This window comes from Neophocaena asiaeorientalis, unplaced genomic scaffold (assembly GCF_003031525.2).
Source record: "Neophocaena asiaeorientalis asiaeorientalis breed wild unplaced genomic scaffold, Neophocaena_asiaeorientalis_V1.1 scaffold21, whole genome shotgun sequence".
NCBI classification, from domain to species: domain Eukaryota; kingdom Metazoa; phylum Chordata; class Mammalia; order Artiodactyla; family Phocoenidae; genus Neophocaena; species Neophocaena asiaeorientalis.
In genome coordinates this window covers 948,812-973,203 of record NW_020174053.1, presented here as the reverse complement: position 1 = coordinate 973,203, position 24,392 = coordinate 948,812, and positions in this window count along the sequence as shown.

Genomic DNA, 24,392 nt, shown 5'->3' with positions numbered 1-24,392 from the left:
TCTATATTCTAAAACACCATATTAGGAGTTAAAGTTCTATCAAACTTCAGTAAGAGCAAATGTAGTAACAATTAAGTAATAGCACCCAATTTAAGAGAGATGAATTAAAATCACTTATTAAGAGACAAAAAGAGGAAAATGTCCTGATGATTCAAACCTGTGTATAAGCCTGGATCCTTCCTGAGGACCAGATGATCCAGGGGATGCCCAGACTCTCACGTCCTCTGCCCAAGGCTGCTTGTTAAACAGCAGGGGCAAAAGAGCCTCTTGGAGAAAGCTGTCCTAGGGTCCAGCAGAGGTCCAGCGAGACGGGCCAGGAGGAAATGGCTAGCCACCCCATTGTAACCATTAAGGCCCCCTACCAAGACAGTCCCTAGACACAGGGCTCCCCAAAGCAGTGAAATGACCGGTGGCCTCAGACACGTTCATGAGATTTAGGTGGTTATGTTTTCCCCCATCTTTTTCAGTTGTAACCTTTCACGGTGACCTTCCTGTCAGCACTCATATCTTCCCAACTGAAATATTTTCCAGGCCTGCTCACGCCTCCAAGCCCTTTCTCACTCCCACCACACCCCCACATCCCCTTCAGCTCTGGGCCCCGACTCAAGAACATTTTCATCTGCAAGTTAAGCTCCCACTTTCCAACTGGGCTTGTGGTGAGAATTGTGAAAACTTGACAAGGTCAAACAGTTCAGTTTGTTCAATGGCCTTGGACGGCAGAGTGTTCTGCAAATTTTTCCAAACTCCAGAGATTTATCTAAATTATCTAACTTGTGAGAACAAGATCCCTCAGGAGAGAAAAGTGCTTTCTCTTTCAGAATGAGCTTCAGAATCAGGAATTCACTTTCCAAGGGCAAGCTTGTGCTCTGACTTTTGGCTACAGACTCAACCAGAGAATGAAGAGACATTAAAAGTTTTTGGTAAACATTTCCAGTTGGGCCTAATTTAATGGTTAGATGAGTCCTATAGAGATCACACAACTCAGTAGATGTAGAAATAAGTTTCTTTTTTGAATTGGGCCTGAACTTTCAGTGCACTAGCTCTGCTTTTTCAGGGCCTATTATGCATTGTGGGCAGCACGGTTGGGGTTCGGGGAGAGCTGTCTGGAAACATCTGTATGGGATCTTGTGTTTGGAAATTGCCTGCCTGTCACCTCTTTCTCTACCATGACACTGGCGATGTGCACTCCAAAGTTTGGATCCACGGGAAGAATTCTCTGTAGAAATCTGCAGCTGCTCTGCCCTATCATGGTGCTGCGTGGAGTGCAGATTTGGCAGAAATTCCCCAGAACGCTGATCTCAGAATCTAATGGGGCCAATTCTGACTTGTCAGCCTCTGTTCTTTCTCCTTCCCTAGGATCTTCAGGCATTTAAAACACCTGTGAGTCAGATAAAGCGGTGTGTCGTTGAAACCACCTTATTGAAAAGCTAATGGGTGCAGCAGCGGAGAGCAGTTTAGGTACAAGGCTCATGGGTAGGTTCTGTGGGAGACTCCTCTCTCGAGGCCTCCCAATTATCCCTAGAATCTGCTTTACCACTACATTTCCCCCTCTTTGGTTAATCTCCAAGCTTCTGCTGAGAACTGAGCCTTTCCACAAAGACTGAGCACCCTGGAAGATGGCAGAACTGTGTGAAATGTTCCAACTTGTGCTCAGCAGAAAGCTTCCTTTATATCTTTCAGTCTTTATCAGTGAGAACATTCCAAGCTGTTCTCCTCGGGTGCCACTAGCCAGAGTGAACAGTGGCAGCAGCCTGCAGCTTGTCTGACACTCTCTGCCTGTTCCTTCTATTGGGATTAGACCTGGGTAGGGGGTTGCTGGGGACGAGCAATGTCACTCCATCCTCACAGAGCCCTTTGCCATGGCAGCAGGAGTGTGGTGTTTCTGCTTCCCCACTCAGAAAAACCTGCCTCAGAGTCCTGTTCACCCATTTGGTCCCAAGGAAGGTCACAGTTTTCACAAGTGCTACAGATGCAAAAATGCAAAAGCTGGTGCTCTTAATGTTTCTTGGGAGTCTTGTCCTGTTGTCTCTGAATACATCATTCAGATGCCCATGGACTCTGTTTCTCATTTAAACCAAAGTGAAAATGTTAACTTGTTTTAGGAATTCCCTGAGCTTTATGCTTGATACACTATCTGGCACTTTATGGGTACTCAAAGAATGTATGTATTGAATGAATAAGTTGCTCAGGACATGAAGCATGTTACGTAGAAGAGGAATGTATGTGGGAGGTGAGAGCATGAGTTCAATTTTAATTTTGGGCACAGTGGGTTAGAAATGTCTGAGGGACAGCCCACATAGGTGACTGGTCGGCAGTTGGAAAAGGGAGTCTACAGGTCAAGGAAGACACCAGGGCATCTCCTCCTCTGGGAAGCCCACCTATGGTTCAGCTTCTCCAAGCTCAGGGTGATATACCGGTGCATGTCTCTCACAGAGATTATCTGTGATGGTTTTTATTTATCTCCATCTTTAGAGTATGGGTTCCTTGAAGTCAGAGATTATATCTTGCCTAACAATTTTATCCCTGGGACCTAGGATGATCCATGGGACAAGGCAGATAATAATATTTGTTAACTCAATCATCAAATGAATGGTTATTATTGAAAAAGTAAATTATTCCTCAAATCCTGAGCACTGTTCTTCACCCATCCTCTCTCCCCCCATCCAAGTTGTGACAAGGTCTGTCCATTCTGCTTCTTTCTCCAGGATGTCATAAAGCTCATCTGGACAGTGACAACAGCCCCTGACAAACCCACCTGCTTCCAGTCTTGCCTCTGCTCCCAAAATCATCCTCTACACCTCTCCAAAAATGACCTTGCCAAATGGAGATCTGCCTCAGGTAACTTTTTTGCTTAGAAGCCTGGAACAGTTCCTCATTTCTTTTGAGATAAAACCCAAACCATTTCCTGAGGCGTGTAAGGCCCTTTTTAGGATTTCGCTTCTGCTAACCATCCTTCCTGAACTTCTCCATTTTCCAGGCTCCACAGTCAAAGAAGCTTAGATTCCCAGCTCAACTGCTTATTCACAAGAGTTCAAGGGCAGGTTTGCTCATCTGCAGCTCAATGTCATCAACTGCAAAATGCATAAGCTACGACAACCTATTTCTGAGATTATCATGAGGGTCAAAAACAAACAATTAGACAAACATGTAAGGTGCTCAGCAGGGTAACTGTACACGGCGAGTGTTAAATAAATGTTAGCTGTTACTTTTATTATTATGGTCACCATTTTTCAAACATTTCTTTCTCACTCTGTCCTCTCTTTTGTGTCCTCTCATAGTGTTCCTCCTGTCTTCCCTTCTTTGTCTAGTTAATTCCTCAAGATTTAAGACTTAGCTCAGATTTCATCTAACCAAGAAAGACTCTTGAGCCTAGCATCCTAGGTAGAAGTTTTATGGATTCCTCAAGACTGTTTGTCTACTTCTATTTATCCCAGTGTTTCATAAATAGTATTTTTTAATAAATAGTTTTTAAATAAATGAAAACAAATTATTGGCTTCGTCTACCTGTTCCACTATACTATGAGATCCTCAAAGGCAAAAGAACATTTCACATGGTATCTCGTGCCTCACAAGTATTCAATTAATGCTTTAGGAAGGAATAAAGAGAGGAAGGAAGGAAAGAAGAAAGGGAGGGAGGGAGAAAGGAAAGGAGGAAGGAAAGGAGGAAAGAGGCTTTAAGAGAGGTAGGGAATGCAAGAGAAAAGGAGGTCTTGGCAGGAAGATAATGTTCAGTTTAAGAGATATTGAGCTGATTAGCAGACACAGGTTTAGGGTCTGGAGCTCAAGAGAAAGACCAAGCACAAAGATGTAGACTTGGGAGGTGCAGCATCTGGGTGGTGGATGAAGGCATAGAAGGAGTTGAAACCACTTTGGGGGAATGTTCAGAGAGAGAAGAAGACAAGGATGGGTTGATTCCTGGGAAACACTAATACTTATGGAGCAGGCAAAAGAATGCCCAGCAAAGGAGAACATTTTTCCTTCCTTGAACCTAAGTATAGATTCAAAATCCCTCTCTTGTGACCTGAATAAGATTTCAGGATGCAGAACATTCCATCTCTCCTTCAAGGGGCAAAAAACTAGGTTAAGTAAATGTTATTGAGTCATATGCCAAACAGCTGTGTCCTTCTCCAACCCTATTGCTCACCACTATTCCACAGGAAACTTTGGCTCTGGCCAAGTCTCCCCACCCTCCTCAATTACACACTCTGTTTTCCACTTCCTCTTCACCCCCACCCTTCAATCTTAGAGCCTTTGCTTATGCCAGCCTTCGCATCTGAATTGTCTTCACTCCTCTTTATTTATCCAAAATCTGTTTAGCCTCCAGTGCTTCTCCTAAGACCTGCCCCGTCCACGAAGACTTCTTCAGTCATTCCCGTGCACTCTGACATCCCTCTCAACATCTGTGGATTCATGGGACCCACACTGACATTGTCTTGTTGTCGGTTTTGTTGTTCTCAAAGTGACCCACCAGCTAGACTGAGGCTAAAGCTACATCCTCAGACATGGTCTCAAGTCTTAATTCCCCAAACTCACAACTAGACTGTGTGTGCACACTCTTGTCTCCCTTACCCTGAGAGCTTCTTCCTTTCTCCCTTTCTAGACACTTTGGGCTGGCCTGGGAGTAGAGCTCTGACTATGGCCTAGGTGGTCTGGCATCGTCTGGATGAGCAATAGAGCTACTGAACACTGTGGACTCAAAGAGTTAAACACCTCTTGGAAGGGTCCAATTTCCACAAAGCCAAAGTTAGCAAATATAATTCACCCTCAAATCAGAAAATTCTGTTAAATTCAGTCAAGTGCAGTGCAAAGAAAGAATGTTGGCAAACAGAATGTTTTTTAAAAAAATGGATTGAGTTGGTGACTTAGGGGTGCAAACAGGACTCTTAATCCTGATAACTTTTTTTTTGAAGAAGAAGATGTTGGGGGTAGGAGTTTATTAATTTATTTATTTTATTTTTGCTGTGCTGGGTCTTCGTTTCTGTGCGAGAGCTTTCTCTAGTTGTGGCAAGTGGGGGCCACTCTTCATCGTGGTGCGTGGGCCTCTCACTATCGCAGCCTCTGTTGTTGTGGAGCACAGGCTCCAGACGCACAGGCTCAGTAGTTGTGGCTCATGGGCCTAGTTGCTCCGCGGTATGTGGGATCCTCCCAGACCAGGGCTCGAACCCGTGTCCCCTGCATTAGCAGGCAGATTCTCAACCACTGTGCCACCAGGGAAACCCAATCCTGATAACTTTGAAGTCTGGCATACAGAATCTGACTATTGGGAACAAATGTGCCTGTGGGCTGAGGAAGAGCAGACCGACTGAGGGGTGGGTCCAGGTAAGGCCACTCTGTCTGGTCACAGAGAAGACTGGTGGGTGGTGAGAGAGGCATTTTGGTTGCAGCTCCCTCCTGGGCCCCATTCATACACTGTGTGCTGAGAACAGGCAGGTCCCTAACTCTAAAACCCAGACCCAAACCCCACACTTGGCCTGAACTCTAATAAATTTGTAGAATCCCGGGTATTCCCAGAGCTTGATAGAAATCCCACGCTTTCATTTTTTAATGAAAATTACTTTCAGAATGACCTATTTAAGACAGAATCAGTCATTGCCAGTCTTGCTCTACATAAGACTGCATTGCCAGATGGAGCACATGTCCAGAAAGAGGGGACAATAATGACGACCGTCACTTAGTGGGTAATGACAATGTGCCAGGCAGGACATTAGGGCATTTACAGACACCATCACTGCCATGAAAGGTGGGGGTCATTACCTCCATTTTGCACAGTAGCAAACAGTGGAGAAGGACCTTGGAGCAACCAGACTTGTTCTCAAATCTCAACTCCACCATTTCTTTCATTTAAATCTTTCCTGAGGGCCTACTGCTGTGCACCAAGCATTGATCTAGGGATGCCACAGCAGCAAACAAGACAGGTAAGATCCCTACTATCACTGAGTTTACACTCTGTAGTGGAGTAGGAACGGAAGGGAGGGGAGGGACTGATAAAGCAAATGATAAACACCATCATTTTAAATAGAGCAAGTATAAATAAAAACAACATGATATGATTGAGGGGTGGCGGGTAGCCAGGAACAATTTTAGATGGTGAATTGTTCTAGGTCACAAACCATTTATTTGTTGGGAAAAACTACTTAACTTCTCTGGGCCTCAGTGTTCTCATCTACAGCACAGGTACATGAGCAAAGTCCACCTCGCGGTCACTGTGAGGATTAAATGAGCTGTGAAGTCCCCAGCACACAATAAGCACTTGATAAGTGCTGGCTCATGGTTATTATAAGGTTACCCCAGATCACTTCCACTCACAGGTCCCCTCCTTCCTTCAAACACACTTGTCCTTGATTACATATTATTTTGTTCATTTCCAGGTTGTTACTGTGAAGGTTTGGACGTTCACAGAGCTTTCTCCTATTTTTGTAAACTTATCATCTTTCCTTATCCCTCTGCCTCCTGAGTCCCTGGGTTGGCAGGGATAGAACAAAGACCCAGAAAAGTGATACTGGCTCCAAGGGGAGAGAGAGAGAGAGAGAGACACTACCGTGGTAGGTCAGGTGCGGTGAGTTTTTAAGGTCCCCTGTCCTAGACTCTTTCTTGTCTTCCTCCACCCCAACCTGTCACAGGGTCTGAAATTCCCATTATTATGTCTATTCTGCATGAATTCTCAGTCTCCAGGGGAGAAAGCCTATACAAGTGTTTCACGGTGAGAAAAGTGGGGACATCTATTATTCAGTCAACAGAGGCCAGCCTTTCAGATTACGTCTTAGAACACATAGTCTGAAGAGCTAGGACACAGAAAGGGTAGCTTTGAGGATGGCTCAGGAGAGCAGGCAAGGAGAAGCAAGTCAGCCTGGCCAAAGGGTACAGGAGAAGGAGCTGAGAGCTTCCAAAGGGAAAGCTGCCTGCCCTCAGGAGTCCCCAGATCCCTCTGAGAGGCTCCTGTAGAAAAAATCCAAGGAGTAGCAGAGAGGTTGCTGACGGGTGTCCAGAGCCTCCTACCTCAGCCTTGAGGGCTATTGCAAGCACTGCCTTCTTTTTCTTCAGGCTTGGACAAAGCTCGCAGGCTTTGGGGCCGGACAGATCTGAGTTCAAATCTAGCTCTACTGCTTACTACCATTTTGACCATAAGAGGTTACGAAACTTTTCTGAACCTCTGTCATCTGTAAATGGTATTACCACGATCTACCTCCCAAAACTGGTGTACAGATTATTCATTCATGAGATGAGCATTTACTGAGTTCTCACCAGGTACGTGCACATTCAGCACTCGATAAATAAGTTTCCTCCTCCCTTTAGATATGAAGGCCAGGTTTAAATAATTTGGTATCCCATGAGTTCAGAATTTGATTTTGCTACCTATTGCCTTTGAGGAATTTAAACAGCATGATGGTAAGTCCAGGTAATACCATTGGGCATGATGTTCATTCATTCAACACACACTCTTCAAGCATCCTTTGTGTGCTATGTCTGGGGGTGTCAAGGCAATCAGAGCTCCAGCCCCTGCCCTCCAAGTCTCATGATCTAGTTGATAAAGCAGACTTAAGAACAAATAGTTAGGGCAGTGTTAGAAGTGTAAGTGAGAAAAAACAAAAAGCTTAATTCTGTCTAGAGACGTCAGGGAAGTCTTTTGGGAGGAAATTACATTTGAGTTTAAAGATGAATAGTTTTCCAGGCTAAGTGGAATGCTGCAGAAAGGAGTTTCTTTGGACAAAATACAGCATATGCTAAGGTAGCAAGGGAGAAAGAGCAAGAGTTCAGCAGGTCAAGGTAGAGGAGTGATAATGAAGGGAGATGGGGCAGAAAATGTAGGTGTGGTCCAAGGAACAGGGGCCTCAGACTTCCTACTGTCAAGGGAACCAATGGACTACAAAGGATAAATAAATGAATGAACAATTAATGAATGAATGATCTGTATAACAGTTGACAGTTCACAAAAGTGCTCCTGTACAGACTGTTTCACTTAAAAGGTGGGGGAAATTATTGTGCTTTACAAAGAAGGTTTTAAAAATCTTTACACCATTCAACACTCCTAAATAGTGGTGCTGTGTGGAGAGAGATTTGAGGTGAATGTGTGAACAAGGGAGTCCCCTGACTTCAGCCCCCTCCAAAGCCAGCAGACTAGGGTACACAGTGGGGTTGGTGCCAAGGTACTTCATGGCCCCTGAATGACTTTCTGTGAAATCCAGCCTCTTTCCATGAAAGACCTGATCTCTACTGATAGCTAGGTGCTCAGAGGTTGGAGATTTCCACATCTAACATTCAACAGAGAGGTCATAAATCCCAGCATAGCAGGTCAAGTTCTTGCTCTGGGGTCTAAATCCACACACCACCATTTAGCAGTTATGTGACTTAGGACACGTTACCTAAACTCTCTGAGTCTTGACTTCCACATGTGTAGGTGTTCACGTGTCCCAGCTTGCTCAGGGACAGCCCAGACTTGTGCCTCTGCCCTGAGGTAATCATTGACAGGGCCTCCTTTTATTCTCAAAAGTGTCTCAGTCTAGACGATAAATTAAATACACAACTTCTTTACTCATCTGCCCCCCCTCTCTTAAGGTTGTTAACTAGGTGAAATGCATTAATGCTATCTTAAGACAGTTTATATAAGTTTCAGAAATTGTAACTAGCTAATGTGAACAGTAGAAGAAACATGCTCAAGACTGACCTGTGGTCTTAATCTTCTATAAGGACTAAAAAGCAAATACAAATGCGGTTCAGAAATGGTAACAACTGTGGAGGATGATAGGACGTGCCCAGAAGGTGATCCTGAAAGGCGAAGAGAGAAGAAGATCAGGATTACTAACACAATATACTTGATGACTGTGATGACAAAGAGTTCCCAATCATCAGGTGACTGGCATGGTAGGAGAGAGAGCGGTGAAGGAACACTTAGACTGAGACAGCCTGGATTTGAGGATTCAGTGGGATAATGAATCAGATGCTTGACACAATACCTGACATATGGAAAGGGATCAGTTAAGCAAAGGGATTACCATGATTACCGTGTGTCAGGCACACCTCCCTTGAGTGCTTAGTGCCTCAGGAACTGGCTCCTCCTCTTCATTCTTCAGTTGCTGATCTGAACAAGTGAGGATGGCAATTATCTGAGCAACAATTGGTGGAAACAGGTGACTCCATAGAATCCAGGGTTGGATTATTTCCTGGACACAGTGGATTCTCCTCACAAATTGTTCAAATGGAATAACTTTTAACCAAGATGGGATGTTTTTCTTTGGAATCCCGGGACGTTAGCGGTATGAAGGTACCCAGGTGGAAGGATCAGAAGGAGGAAGTCTGGCTACTTGCAGCACTACCAGAGGTGCCACCCTGGGTTTTTGATATTTGTTTCTTTTGTCCACACTGTGATGCTCAGTAGACACAATTTGGGAGGTAGTGCTAACTTTTGCCACTAACTGTATCCTGCAGCCCCGCTGATGCCTGCGCAATACTGCAGGTCATGTCCAGTCGATAAGATGAGTATCAGTAGCTAACCTGAGGCTCTGCTGCAGCTGCCAGCTGTCCTTCCAAAACTGAATCAATCGCACAGGGAGTTCCTTTGCGGAGATGAACAGTTCTGTATGGGTGTGGTGGTGGTTATAGGACTCTTTACGCGTGAACATTTGCATAGGGCTTATCACACACACACACACACACACACACACACACACACACACACACACTGGTGATGCCTGAATAATGTCTATAGATTGTACCAATGGTTTTGATATTGTACTAAAGTTTTGTAAAATGCTACCACTGGGGGAAGCCTGGTAGAGGGTACACGGGACCTCTCTGTACTAATTTTGGAACTTTCTGTGAATCTATAATTATTTAAAATTAAAATAATTTTTTAAAATAAATTTATTTATTTATTTGTTTATTTTCTGGCTGTGTTGGGTCTTCGCTGCTGTGGACTTTCTCTGGTTGCGGTGAGCAGGGGCCACTGTTCGTTGTGGTGCGCAGGTTTTTCATTGTGGTGGCTTCTCTTGTTGCGGAGCATGGGCTGTAGGCTCATGGACTTTAGTAGTTGTGGCTCGTGGGCTCTAGTATGCAGGCTCAGTAGTTGTGGCGCACGGGTTTAGTTGCTCCACGGCACGTGGGATCTTCCGGGACCAGGGCTCAAAACCGTGTCCCCTGCATTGGCAGGCAGATTCTTAACCACTGTGTCATCAGGGAAGCCCCCAAATTAAAAGAATTTTTTAAAAAATGGGTCAAATTCAAAATGGAGTTATTTCCCTACATGTTCCATTGTTGACATTTAGGTAGCTGTTAGGAGAATTAACTTAGTTAATACATGTAAAAGCACCTAGAACAATGCCTGGGAGAATAAAAACAAGGCATGTTAATTACTTTTACTACCTACCAATTCACTTAACCTATTTTCTTAGATGTTTCTTTTTAACGACCACCATGGTTGTTCTTTTGAAGTCTTTGGAGGTAGGCCCTATCTCATAACGACTTATTCAGTCCTGCTCTGCCTAAGAGCAGTGTTTCTCAGTCTTTAATCATAAGAAAATCACCTAAGGATCTCATTTAAACATGTAAGTTCTATTGTGGTTGATCGGTTGGTCAATAGATAGAGTTTCTGACCCCAGGAGCTTTAGGTGACAAGAGGTGACATGAGTCTTCTCATGCAGGCCTCTCATACACAACCCAGGTAGAGAAGATGTATTTGGGTAGCCCTGTGGAAAGACACTGGATCCCCAGGTGACTGGTGCAATCCCTGCCTTTCCAAGGGGAAGGAGTACCGGGAAGGTGGGCTCCATTGCTTCACACATGTTATCTCATTAATTCTCATTTACATACTCCATTACTGTGTACTTTCACCCCAATGCTATGCTAGCCTCTGAGAAAACAAAGAGGAATAAGATATGCCCCCTGCCCTCAAGAAACTTCAGAGGAAGGCATATAGTTACAGGTATATAATTATAATAGAGTGTCCTGTGTCCTGGGAGAGAAATGCACAGTATGCCCTGGGAGCCCCAAAAGAGAGGATTTCAGCCAGGGACGGGAAGACTTCCCAGAGAGGGTGACCCTCACACTGAATGTTACAGAAATGGTGGGAATTAGCAAGGCTGGTGAGAGGATGGAGGGGGAGGGGAGACTCCTACCAAGCAGGGAAGCACTATGAACAACAGCACAAAGTTCAAGAGATGAGAATTTCTTCATGGAATTATCCAGAGTTAAGCGAGGCCAGAACAGGCCGGCTTGTTGCAGAGTGGCAGGAAATGGTTAATAAGAGTTAGTGGCCAAATTTGTTTGGAAAATTCTGGGTTAAATAAAATTGGACCAACTTTTTTGCTGCAGGACATCTCAGAGCCTTTAGTATGTTTTCCCACATGGGAAGTCTCCCAAAAGGGTTATTATATACAGCATTTCTCATCCTCATGATACAGAAACCCTCTGTTTCAAGACATCTTGTGGGGCATGGATTCTCTTGAACACACTTGGGAAATATTGGGCTACTCGGACAGATTCTGACTAAGGTTGATGTTCACCAGACAATCTAAAGATATTTTTCAGGGAATGCAGAGTGATGGGTAGCCCTGACTTTGTCTAGAGTTTCACGGCTAACTGTTGAATCATGCCATGTTAAACTAAACCAGCTCGCCCGAGTCAGCGTCTGGAAGCACGACTCCAGGGCTTAGCAGTTTGGCATTAGCACAGGGGACTCTGCCTGTCTACTGGGTGGGGTTGGTGCTCAGTCTCTTCTTTGTCCACCAACTCACCTTCCCAGATTTTTGCAAAATTGCATTTTGCCCTGGGAAGGAAAATGTTGAAGTGGATAATCTTTGCGGTGATTACTCAAAGAGAATGATGAAAAGCCAAAAATTAATCAAACCTTGAAATATAACCAGGGCTGAGGAATTTGTGAAATTGTATTTTGTTTTCATAATAAGAGCAGGGCTGATGATTTTATTATATATATATTTCAAAATGCTGGAGTGGATAGAAAATAATCTGGAGTCAATTCAAATCCTGAAAATAAGTATCAGAACAAATCATGAGCTCAGTCCTTCCCTCCTCACCCCACTCTACTCCTACACTCCCCACCCCTACAGTACTCATAAATTCTTTCAACCAAGAAAAATATTTCTCCCATGCCTTAGAGTAGAATTTACTGCCTCTGTTCTCCACCAGTCCTTCCTCAGTTATCAGCTCACTGCATATTCACAGTGGCTTTTTCAAGGTACAACTGCTCTGAGTTCAGTCCTCAGGGCCACCGCACTGATGAAATGTGTGCCATTCAGGCTCACTCTTGCTTCACTGGGACCATGTATGAACCATCTTTGCCCACATAGACTCCAGGCTTTACACTTTAGGGTTTTCATTCCTTCAAACAAATGATCGATACTGGTGGATTCTAACTAAAGAGAAGGCAGTACCTACCTAGAATACGAAAAAAGACAGGATATTCATCTGAAAACACAGAGCATGTTTTGAGGGATTATCTCAGGTGGCAGATTTAAAGAATTGTTAGATGAGAATTAGAAAAGCATGTTTACCAACAAGATGAGTAAAGCAAGGGAGAGCCACCCCTAAAACTGATCTGGCTGAGAGTAGATTGTACCCTCAGATTTCCTTAGCCTGGCAATTAAAATAATTTCTGCCCTCTACTCCCTCATAAATTGGGCATTCAGTTGATATGTTGAATACTGACCATCTTTGAAGAATTTGGGGTGTGGGAAAAATATGGGACACCAGGATGTGATCCTAAAGTTCAGGTCTAAAAACCTTTTCCATGGTCAAGAAAGCAGAAGTGTCCAGGGCCTTGACACCAAGCATCCTCTCTTGATGATCTGAGAGGAGTCCCTACACTGTAGTCCCTACCCTTCATCTCCTTCAGTCAGTACAACTAAATAAGCACAATCTGAATTACCTTGAGGGCCACTAGACAGAACCAGACAAGGTTATCTTTCTGTGCTCTGAAAACCCTAGCCTTTCCTTTCACAATTTCAGAATAAGTTTCATGGCAGTGGCAGGAGAAAAAGGACACATATATATACTGCTGCTAAGCCTGTTCTTTTCATAGGCTGTAGCACATCTGCTCATTGTAAATCTGCAGAAACCTAAAACCTGAAATGTTGATGGAAACAGATATATTTTATTCCATGTACTAAAAGAAAAATTAATGAGGCAAATATTGTTTCTATAGCCAACGCAGGATGGAGAATGTGACAAGATCCATCTATATCATTGCAATTGTGAGGCAAGAAATGAGACAGGAGAACAAAGACATCTAATTTTAAATTCCTTTGAGAGGAAAATGGCAGTTCTATTTAGGAAGCAGCTCTTCTGAGGGCTGTGGGAAAGGATTCCAGAAATAAATACGATTGCTCCATGGATGAATGTGAGTATAGGTGCTCACCTGAGGTCCAGCCCCTCCCCAGGGTCTGTCCCTAAGTCCTGGATCAGTCAGCAGTGACACAAGGCACCAGGGAGAGGGTTGGGCCAGGAGACCTGCAGCAAAGTTGTCAGGTTATTTAGTTTGGAGCCAGGGCAGGAAAAAGTTGGGCTGACGTCCAGATGGGAGCTTGGTAGGATTCAAGTTCCTCTCTTTGCCTGGGATGGCAGTGAACTACAGCCTGGGAATCAGAAGGTTACACAATAGTGTGAAGCTGTGGAGTTTCCTCACACCATGGAAACTTGGCCTTTGACCTCTCACATACAGACTAAGCCCAGGGATTTGTGACAGGAGAGAGGAAAAACTGAATGGCCTGCAAACCATGGGGTCACAGCAGAAAAGGTAAGACAGTGCAGGTCTTGGTGGACGAAGCACTCAGGGGCTTGACTCCAGGTCAGAGGAGCAAGATCAAAATGCAGCTGAGCAGCCAGGACAGGGCTTCCATTCCTGCCTACCTAAGCCCACTGCGGTGTTTGTGTGGCTCACAGAGAACACTGGAACTGGGAGGAAATGGCAGCGGGGGCAACAGTGCTTGGCTGTGGATGTGAGCAGGGAGGGCTGGGCTCGGGTGACTGCACAGTGCCTGTTGGGCCACCAGGGGGATGCTGAGGGTGATGGTGTGGGCACTGGAGACAAATTTAACAGGCTTCAGTATTTTGCATGAGAACACCATGGGCGGGAAGGGGGTCATTTGGTGGAGTTTTTCCTTCATTTATTAACCACGCGCTGTGTCACGGGCGCTGCAAACCCAGACCATAGACTCTCTGGAGTGTGCTTCTCTGCCCTCCCCAGCAAGGACTGCCCCTGTCCCCAGAGACACCCTGGGGGTTGGAAACTCTCCCCCAACACTTTCAAACAACAGAGGGGGCTATGGGGCTTTGTCTGAGGACTGGAATACTCCCACCAAGCAAGCCAGAGGCTCTTCCCCTGCAGCGAGGGAACATCTGTCCCCCTGCGACAAAGGCCAGAACTGAACCGATTAATTTACTAATCCTTTAAAATCAGCTCCAGCTGTCAGAGTGAGAAACCAAAAAATAACAAATTGTTTCTTTTTTTTAAATTCTTAATGGAAACATGAAGAGAAAAAATAAATGCCCTGAGCATACTACATTTGATCTTCATCTTACTGGGGGCCCTTCCCTTCTTGTATAAACTTCCTCAAATGCTTTGGTACACTTTTGAATTCCACCTGCTCTAAACCTGGGGATCACCTAACTGGCTCATCACTCCTCTGAACACCCACTGGGAGATGACCCAGCGGGTTTAAAAATCCTCCCTGTGCCCAAGTCAAAGCCTACATCTGGTTAGAGATGTGTCGATGACACCGTGAGCCCCTGTGATATCCACATGCCAATGGCTGCAGTGCCAGGCTCTGCAGGATGTGCTGGGTTATTACAGCGTTTTCCCCAAGAATAGCCTAATTAAGTAAGAAAGAACCAAATCTATAAAATGCAAAATAGTTCAGTGCAAAATTGCTGCCACCACAGGGAGCTGGAGAGAGTACAGCTCCAGGGACAATTTTATAGGGTCTCCTGGCATTGTGGAGCTTATTAAAATCATAGATCATAGAACTGGGGTCTGGAGGGAATTTCAGCCATCCTGCCATTATTCTCCCTACCCCCCTAAGTTAGAACGTCACTTTAATCTTTGTGTAAAAGACAAAATGGTAAGAGAAGAGGTTGCACGGTCCACATGACACAGCCATTCTGTGCTCTTCCATACTGTTCCTATCCATAGGCCCCCAGGCTTCCAAGTGAGTTTATTTGATGGTTTTTCTGTTCTCACTGAGAGTTCCTGTGCTTTATCAAAACCCTCTGCATATCAGAAAAGCTGCATTAAGTCTTATGCCTCATTCTTCCCTTTTCCACCACCTCTCTCCCCTTCTGGAGGAAAGACAATTCCATTCCCTACACAACTTTCCCAAGACTCCCAGTCTGCTAATATTGCATCACTCCCACCCTGAGCTCAGAATCAGACAGCAGAGGTTAAAACCTGCCTCCAGCCTCTACTCGCTCTCTCACCTTGAGCAAACGCCCACTGATCCCTCATCAGTGTGCTTTCAGGGTCTGGGAAGAGCAGTCTCACTCTCATAACAGAGGGAGAGCTGTCCTGAGAATCATGAAGTCTGTGCTCTAGATTAACAGGCTTTATAGGCTTGGGAAAATCTCTAAGTTCTGTTAACATTCACCTTCCTCCCTTTTAAGTTGAAATAAATTATACCCATTTCACAGGGTGGTTCGGAGGGTTAAAAATGTTGATGGAAATGCTTCGCTTCTGTAAAGCACTAAAGTCATGCAAGGCATTAGCTTTGTTGTCATCCTACCCTATTGTTGAGGGTTGATTGTCCCTGTACTAGGCAATGCCCACACATAACTTCCTTCTCTAAGGACTGCTCTCCTTCACAGAGTGGGCCTGTGGAATAATATTTCTCTTGCACAATCCTTCCCTTCTAGTCAAAAGTTATCAGAAAGGTGCAGCTACCTCATCTAAACAGGTGAATCGTGTTCACTCTCCAGAGAGTTTAGAGTTAGGATTCAGAGACCCTGGTTAATATCTGGCTCTCACTTGAATTGAAGATATATACATTTGAAAGATGAGGAGTAAATCTATTTGGTCTGTACACAAAGAAGCAGAAAGAGAGAAAAGTACGAAACAGCCACTGGCATTCACCTCTTTCCCCATCCAATGGGCTGTAGAACTAGGAATGCTGCAGCAGGAGATGGACAAGTGGGTCCTGCCTGTGCCACAATGGGTCAAATGCAAGCACAAAACCCCTTGCCTGACACTCACATCTAGGCTTTGGTGTTCTCCTGACACAAAAATAATTTCAAAAATAATTTCACAGAATGTCAGCATCAGACAAGGCCACTCTGTGACCAGGATGGATCAAGACAAAACAAGACTGCTCCCTAAATATGTCTGAACACAGCTAAAACATGAACATTGTCCAGCCAACAGAAATGACCAAATATCCCCCCATCCTGGCCAACGTGGGTGACTGCTGCTTCCTCACCAACCACAGTCTCAGCCAGGGTCTTGTCTTCCTCTCTTTTAAGATAAGATAATCCCATGTATTTCAAGCAGCCTTTAAAATTGTGACAACCTCTCCCCACAGGTGACTCTGGGCACTTTCTAGAATGTCACTGCAAAGGATTTGAATGGTTCAGAGGGAGCCACTTATATGCTCTGTACTCTCCTGTCTTTCTCTTCCTCCATAATAGTCTCATAGCTTAATTGTCTAAAAGAGTCCATTCATTTGCCTTGATGCTTCTAAGTGAACCAACAAGGGGAGCCCTGATGCCCTGTTTCTCATCACCAGAGAACAGGGTATCATTTCTCATATTTAAGAAGGCCCAAATACCAGGAAAGGAACAACAGTCTTCTCACTGTTATAATATATTCCTTTTTGTATCTCCATAAAAAAAGGTTGTGTATAAAAATCAATATTGAACTATTTTCTGCATATCCAAACTTCCCTTGGCAAAAGAAAGAAAAATCAATATTAAAGCAAAGGTAAAATTCAACAGTTGATGTCTTTGAATTTTTCAAATTCGAAAGAATTGTCTAGATTCAGAAACTTCTTAATTGAAATCTCTCTTCTGTTCAAGGTGTCATTAGTCAATTTTGATGATAATAAATGCTTTTTATTTCAGATGAAAGCAAAACTTCTCTGATCCCTCGAGCAAAATAGTGAAACACTCATTTTCAGATTATGGGACATTGATATCTTTACTGAAAAAGAAAAGGTTGCAATTTAAGAAGCAGAAGTTGTTCCTTGCAGGTTGCCTCTTCTCTGTTGGATTCCTAGGGATGGAGCTTCCAACTACAACCAAAAACCATATTTCTTTATGTTTTACTTTTTGGGCTTTTGAGTAAGATTTCTTTGTTTAAAAGGTCCTTTCTTGTCAGTAACAATGAGCATACCCAGTCCTTGGATCTCAGATTTTAAATATCATTTTCCACTAACAGGAATCAGAGCTCATTAAAAAAAAAAAAAAGACTGATTCAAGGGCTGGGAACGTGAAAGCACAAGCTGACCTGGGAGTGTGTGAAATCTACTTGTACCAGAGAGCAAAAAAGTGCTCACAGAGTAATGGGTTCATGCCAAAGAGATACAGAAACCAGCTTGAAGGGGCTCATATTTGGCCAAATCAAAGTCTTTTTAAAAATCCATGTGTCCATAGTAATATTCAAAACAAAGGAAAAGAGAGAAAGAGGGTCATGGGATGGGGAAGAAAGCCCTCCTTTACAGAAGAATGCCAGTTAAGAAAAGTGGAATGAATGATAGTTAGAAAATTACTATTTTACAACACTCAATATGATTATTGTTTCAGGCAAAGAACATGGACATTAAAGTCATGGCATAGAAGATTGTTGGACAGCAGAATATTTGGCCATTAACAAAGTATCAACCCAATTTCAATTACTAATTACAAAAAGGAAAATAGGCCTTTACAATGGAATGATCTGGTAGCCACTACCTTAACCAAGGGAACAAGCATGGCATACTTTACAGTAGGCAGCCTGGCAGCATGTGCCCACTGATGGTACCCACTGATGGTATGCAATGAGGAATGTAAAACAGCACCTATGAGGCATTCTTGTCAAAAATGGTTGTTCTGAATCTAATCAAGCCTCCAGAAAATGCTCTCATTATAGGAAACATAGGAGATACAAGAAAAGGTTAAATGACACATAGGAAGCATTCAGAAAAGTCCAGAGCATGGGACATTCTGTAAGAAAACTGTGCTGACTCTTCAAACACTCAATGTCAATAAAAAATTTAAAAATTTTAGATTAAAAGAGACTAGAAACCCATAAAGGCCAAACACAGTTTATGAGCTTTGATTGAATCCTGGTTCGAAAATAAACAGCTATAAAACATATTTTTGGACAACTGGGAAAATATGAATAATACTGGGTATTAGAAAATTATTGTTAATTTCCTTAGGTATGATAATGGCATTATGATTTTTGAGGAAAATGTTCTTATTCTTAGGAAATAAATGGCCAAGTATTTAGGCGTGAAGTGTCATGCTTTTTGTAATTTACTTTTAAAATGGTTCATCAAGAGAGGAAGAGGGGAAGGAAGGAGATTGAGAGACAGGAAGCAACAACTTGGGTGAAATTTTAAGAACTGTTGAATATGAGTGGAGGGCCTGTGAGATTTTATTGTACTGTTCTTTCACCTTTTCTATTGCTGCCAGTTGCATTCTCCAGGAAGCTGACTGAGGTGGTGATTAGCATGCAGGAAGTTTCTTGGGGAATGCTCTCAGGATCAATCCTGCAAGGGAGGGGCAAGGAGCAGGACGGAGCAGAGGAAGATGTTGGACTGTGTTGCACATGCAAGGACTCAGCTGAGCTGATCCTCTGGGGGTTTGGAGCTGTAATGGCCCTTGCCAGGGGTCCCTGTTAGAGTGAAGGGGCAGGGCCATATTCCCTTTGCTTCCAACCCTGGGTGTCAAACAGTCATTGGGTGTGGGCTGCCTTGCGAAGGGGGCCTGGCCTTGGCCAAGGTAGTGGTGACAACACCTGGCAGCTGGGAGAATAAACCTTTTAGCTCTGAATGGGGGATCTGGGTGATGCAGCGCTACACTCATAAACTTGAGATTTTTGTATTAAAAACTTGGGGCTGGAAGATGTAAAAGAGAGGTTGCCTGGCCCTGAAAACATTTGATAACTACTAGCCTACACTCATTTCATCCTCATAAGACACTTTAAGTAAAACAATTTATATCTTCATTTTACAAATGAGGAGATTGGGGCAGAGTTAAGGCAAGTAACCCACCCAAGGTAAGTGGTAGGGCTGGAATTCACAGCCAGGCTGTCTGACAACAGAAGTGTTGCTTTCAACCACTGAACTACACAGCCCTCCACACCCCTTTCTTCAGGGTCCCCCTATTCCTGCCTGATCTACCCAATTGCTCCGGGCACATGAGAAGGAGTGGTTCTCATCCAGTGCTCCATTTACAGTGATTTCACATCTTCCCCCACAGAAATAATTTTCTTCCCCATTCCAAGCCTGTTCCATCTCATTTAATGAGGAAGGAACCAAACTGGGCTATTTTAGCCACCATGTGTCCTTCATTTCAGAAAGGCCCTTTGCTTAGACCAAGGAGGGAAGGAGTGAGTGGCCAACAGATGTGTTTTTAAACACTGAGTGTCTCTGACACATAACAGGACTTGAGACATATTTATCAGACGACTGAATACATGAAGCTTTACTTGGATGCAGTTGAGACTCTTGTATTGTAAAGGAGCCCTACAGTGAAAGGTTTTGCTGGTCTCTGCTGGACATCAATGCTCTCACCTTATGGTTCTATGACAGCTCAGTCTTGTTTGTGTGTGTGTTCTCTATGTTAAGTGAGAAGTAGAAGGCTCTCTCCCTCTGTTACAAAAAATTAAGTGGGCTCCAAAGCATGGTCACTCGAGCCTTGATGTGTTATGAATTTGGTAGGGCAGCTTGTTTTGTCCACACACATCTTTTTCTCTCCATGTGCCCACGTCTCCAAAATAACCAGACTGGGACACATTCCCAGGCAGCCGCCTGGAACCACCATTCAGTCCCCTCTGACCTTTAGGGTTATCACAGAGTCTGGTTGGTCATGCCCGTCTCTTTTCCTTCTGGTGACCCCTCTCTCCAGGATCCTATTATTGCTCTGAAATTTAACTTCACAGAAAATCCACCATGTGTGTAGTTTTGCAGACAATCTGTGTCTGAACCCCGGTTGTAGATATACTTGAGGTTTTTATTTTTATTTCTCCCCCAAAGGACTCTATTTCTCATAAGTATTAGTGTATGCAGCAGGGGTGAAGAAAAGGGCATCATCCTCACATATGTTGTGTGTGTATGTATATGTGCATATGTATGCATATTCGTACACCTTTACACATACACATATATATGTCATTCTAGGCATGTAAAATGATATGGTAGCTCTTATGCCACCTTTATGAAGTCTGCCAATTACCCAGGCAGACTGAACAGCTCTTCCTTATAGGTTCCCTCGGAGCATAGCTACATTTCTACCATAACTCAAAATTTTAGTGCAATTTATCTGTATTTAGTCTGAGAGCTTTTACAGGCAAGCAGCCTGATGGCATCTTACTCTTTGTATTTCCAGTGCCTGGTACATAGTAGGTATACAAAGCTGTTGTGTGCATTAATAAAGAAATCAATGTCAGTCAATCAACTGTATTATGAAGGATGGCTGAACCCAGCAGGACATATGAGTGTGGTAAAGTTCTCTTATGTATTCCTACCTCCTACCCAGAAAAGCCTAGCCTGTATTTGTCCTTCCCGAAGTCTTTTTGTACTTTTTAAGATGGAAATTCTTAAAATTAAAAATAAAGTCTCTCATCTGTACTACACAGAGACCAGTGGTGCTAAGAACTTCCTAATTGTTTCATGTGAATCAGCAATTTTATTCATGGCCTAATTTTTTATTTTTATTCTTTTTTCGTGGCCTAATTTTTAAAAATTGCTTTCTTTTATTATCCTTTAGATGTATCTGTGTGTATCTTTTTATACAATACTTCTAGTTTGTAAGCTCTTCAGAGAAAGAACTGGTCAATCTTTATAACATATTTCTATAATTCCACCATATGGCCATATTCAATCAACACTAAATTATAAGTGCCTGTAGCTGTCAGCTTAGAAAACTGCTTAGGGAACAACCATTAGCTAATGATCAGCCACATGACATTATCTATGGCTGTGTCTCTGAACACCCTGCATTGAAATTATTTGGTGGTGTTGGTCTTTGTAGAAGTAAAAGAGCTCAGTGGTTGGTTCTAAAGTTGTTTCATCTGATAGCTTTTAATTTCAGCAATATGCACAAGGATTTTTGTTACACATACAGCCCTTTCCCCCTCCCCCACTCCTCCAGGGCTCTGTCACCTTCCCCTAGTATCTTTCTCTCTGGCTGGGGTTCCGTGGTCTCTTGTGGGCTTCTCTCTGTACCTTGCTCCATCGTGGAGCAGGGAGGAGAAGGTGGGGCAGCTTCAACCTTAGAGAAGATGGGGATCAAAGGAAGCTTATTCCTAAATAGTGATTGGAGGAAGAGGTAGGGCCACGGGGAGGAGATCAATAAATGGCACTAATACTGTTGAGGGCTTATCATGTGCCAGGTATGATGTCAGGCATTACATACTTTGTTTCATTGAATCCCCTGAATAACCTTAATATTGCCTTCAGCTTCCAGAAGAGAAGATCATGTTTCAGTTTCCAGGGTCCCACAACTAGGTCACGGCAGAACCCAAGCCAATCATCTCTGATGCTAAGTCCATACTTTTTCCATGATATCAGGCTGGGAGCCCTGATTCTTCTGATGGCCTAGTTCCCACTAGAGGTGCTTCCTCAAATAGGTTCACTAAATGGAACATTGCGAGATTTTTACTTTTTCAACTTCATTTATTGCAAACAGATAATCACTAATCTTCACCTAACATTCTGTATTAATAAATAACACAATCTATATCTCTTTCTACACTGGAAGGAAGCAGGTTATCACATCTTCCAGTAAGATAGCTTTGACAGCATTCTTTTAGCTTCAATTTGGTGGGGAGGAATATTTACCCTTAATACCATTCCTGGCCCAAGTCTCAGTTAGGCATCACTTGTTTGCAAGTTAAAAAAAAGAAATCACTATCACTCAAACTTGCTCAGACAGAAGGAACTTATTAGAAGAAAGCAGAGGTGTCTTACGGAACCCAAGGGCAGAAAGTGCAATCAGTCCTCATAAGGGATGGGAGCCAGGAACTGAAGAGTCAGTGGGAAGTAAAGAAGGACTCTGTTCTCTCTCTCTCTCTTCCCCTCACTCTATTGACACATCTGCTTCATCTTTGCCCCCTCCGTGCATTTGACCTTCTCTGTTTTGGCAAGTACTTGGCTCATATATGACCCCCTATCTCAGCTGTACATCTCTTCTCAGTTTAAGCATCTCACCATGTCTCTAGGTCCCAGTTCTAAATTCTCAGAGAACAGAATCTCACTGGCCCAGCTTGAATCACATGTTCACTACAATTCAATCAGTGGTGACCATTGAGACAAGTGACTTGCCTCATTGATCTCTGCTTTCTGAGAAAGAGGTATGGGCAGAGGCTGAACAGGGTGTGGGAACTAGGAAGGCATCACTGAAAGAGGAAAGGATTGAATCTCTGGTGTAGCATGAAATACAGCAAGTGAGTACCATCGTCAGTGATAACTGAAGAGCCCAGAAACCAGAGGGGAAAAAGAAGGGAATTAGCTGTGCTAAAAACAAAGCTGCTAACAATGGAAGGACTACGGACAGAAATGATTGGGCCCAAAGTTATGTTTCTTGTGTCTTTGACTCTTTGATGCCATCTCTTCCTGTCAAAATTCAACATTGTATAAATAACAAAATCCTGGAAACAACCTGAATGTCTATCACTCTGGCAATGGTAGGTGAAATTCTGGAACAGTGATTCTACAGAACACTGTGCATCTATTAAAATGAAATGAATTGGATCACTATGCATTAACTGAGAAAATATTCAGGATTTTATTAAATTAAAAATGTTGCAAATAATATATCTATGTATTATTCTGTTTTGTAAAAAAAATAATAATAAAAAGCAAGGTTTTAGACAGCTGTCTATCTACGCTTAGATATGTGTAGGTAAGTAAGGATATACCCAACTGTTAACATTGATTACACTGATTACTTTGGGAGCAGAGGAAGTGGGATTCGGGAGGGGAAAGTGTAGACAGTATTTTCTTTACATACCTCTGAATGACTTAACTTCTTAGAAAACCCACACATTTTTGTAATTTTTTAGGTTTGCAAATAAAATAGAAAGATTTAAAAAATTCTACATTTTAAAGGCCATCTCAAATACTACCATTTCTTGCCTTTCCTGATCTCCACATACAGAAAGGCTCCCTCTGCAAACTCCCATAGTACATCTACCTCTCTTATGATTCTGACGTTCTCCCTAGGATGACAGACGTTGACCATTTTTCCCATCCTTACCTTTACAACTCCATAAAGGAGTCAATTTGGGACCCTCTCTCCAACCCCTACAGCATCTAAAATGGTGTCATATGCAGAAGAGGCATCTGTTAAATCTTTATTGAATGGGACTAACTCAGCACTCAGCAATTCTTCCAATATGTCCTGTATGTTGTCAAGAAGGTTGATCCTCTCTAGGAATTTGCCTTGGCTTGTACATGCAGCAATCTTTAATGATTTTATTCTTCTAATACAATAGTGTATTATTTTCTAGCTATTTCAAGGTAATTTATATTTTGGTTCATAATTTGAGGGGAAATAAAATAAATAACTCTTTAAATATTATGAGCTGATAACTTAGTGAACTCCAAGCAGCCGTATGTCTTTAAAATTAATTTGGGGCCCCCAGTTGACCTTGGCAGGCACAGTCCAGCAAGCCCAGAGCTTGAAAAACCAGAGTAGTGATTAACCCTGTCAGAGATGAAATGGCTGATGTCAAACTCTTCCAAATTACACCCATGCTTGACCTGTTATTCTCCTTCTGAATGCGCCTCTATTACTGGGAAACCATCATTCAAGGGACATAAACTTAAACATTTAATAAATCTGTGATCAGAATCCAGGAGCATAATTAAACCCTTGATGAAAGTAAAAGAGTATGGGAGCAGAACCAAGGTAGGACACAGAGAACAAAGGGAAGGGCAAGGTGGGGAAGATGTTTGTGTCTTAAGTCTGTGGTCAGAAATTCTGAGCCTCTCAGTTGTCCTTTAGAATGTGATTTCACTTGGATCTGGTGACAGCAAATTTACAAGGAACTAAAGACCAATCTCCATGGACATTTAAGAAGGTTCCAACGAGTTAAACACTTTCAATATGCTGGCAATTGAAGCTGAACTTGAACTCACCCACTGCCATAGAGAAAGAATAATTTGTCTCAGTGCAATATAGACCTAATAAATAAAACACCATACCTCTAAAATTTACTAGAATAGAAAAGACTTGGGAGACTGGGAATT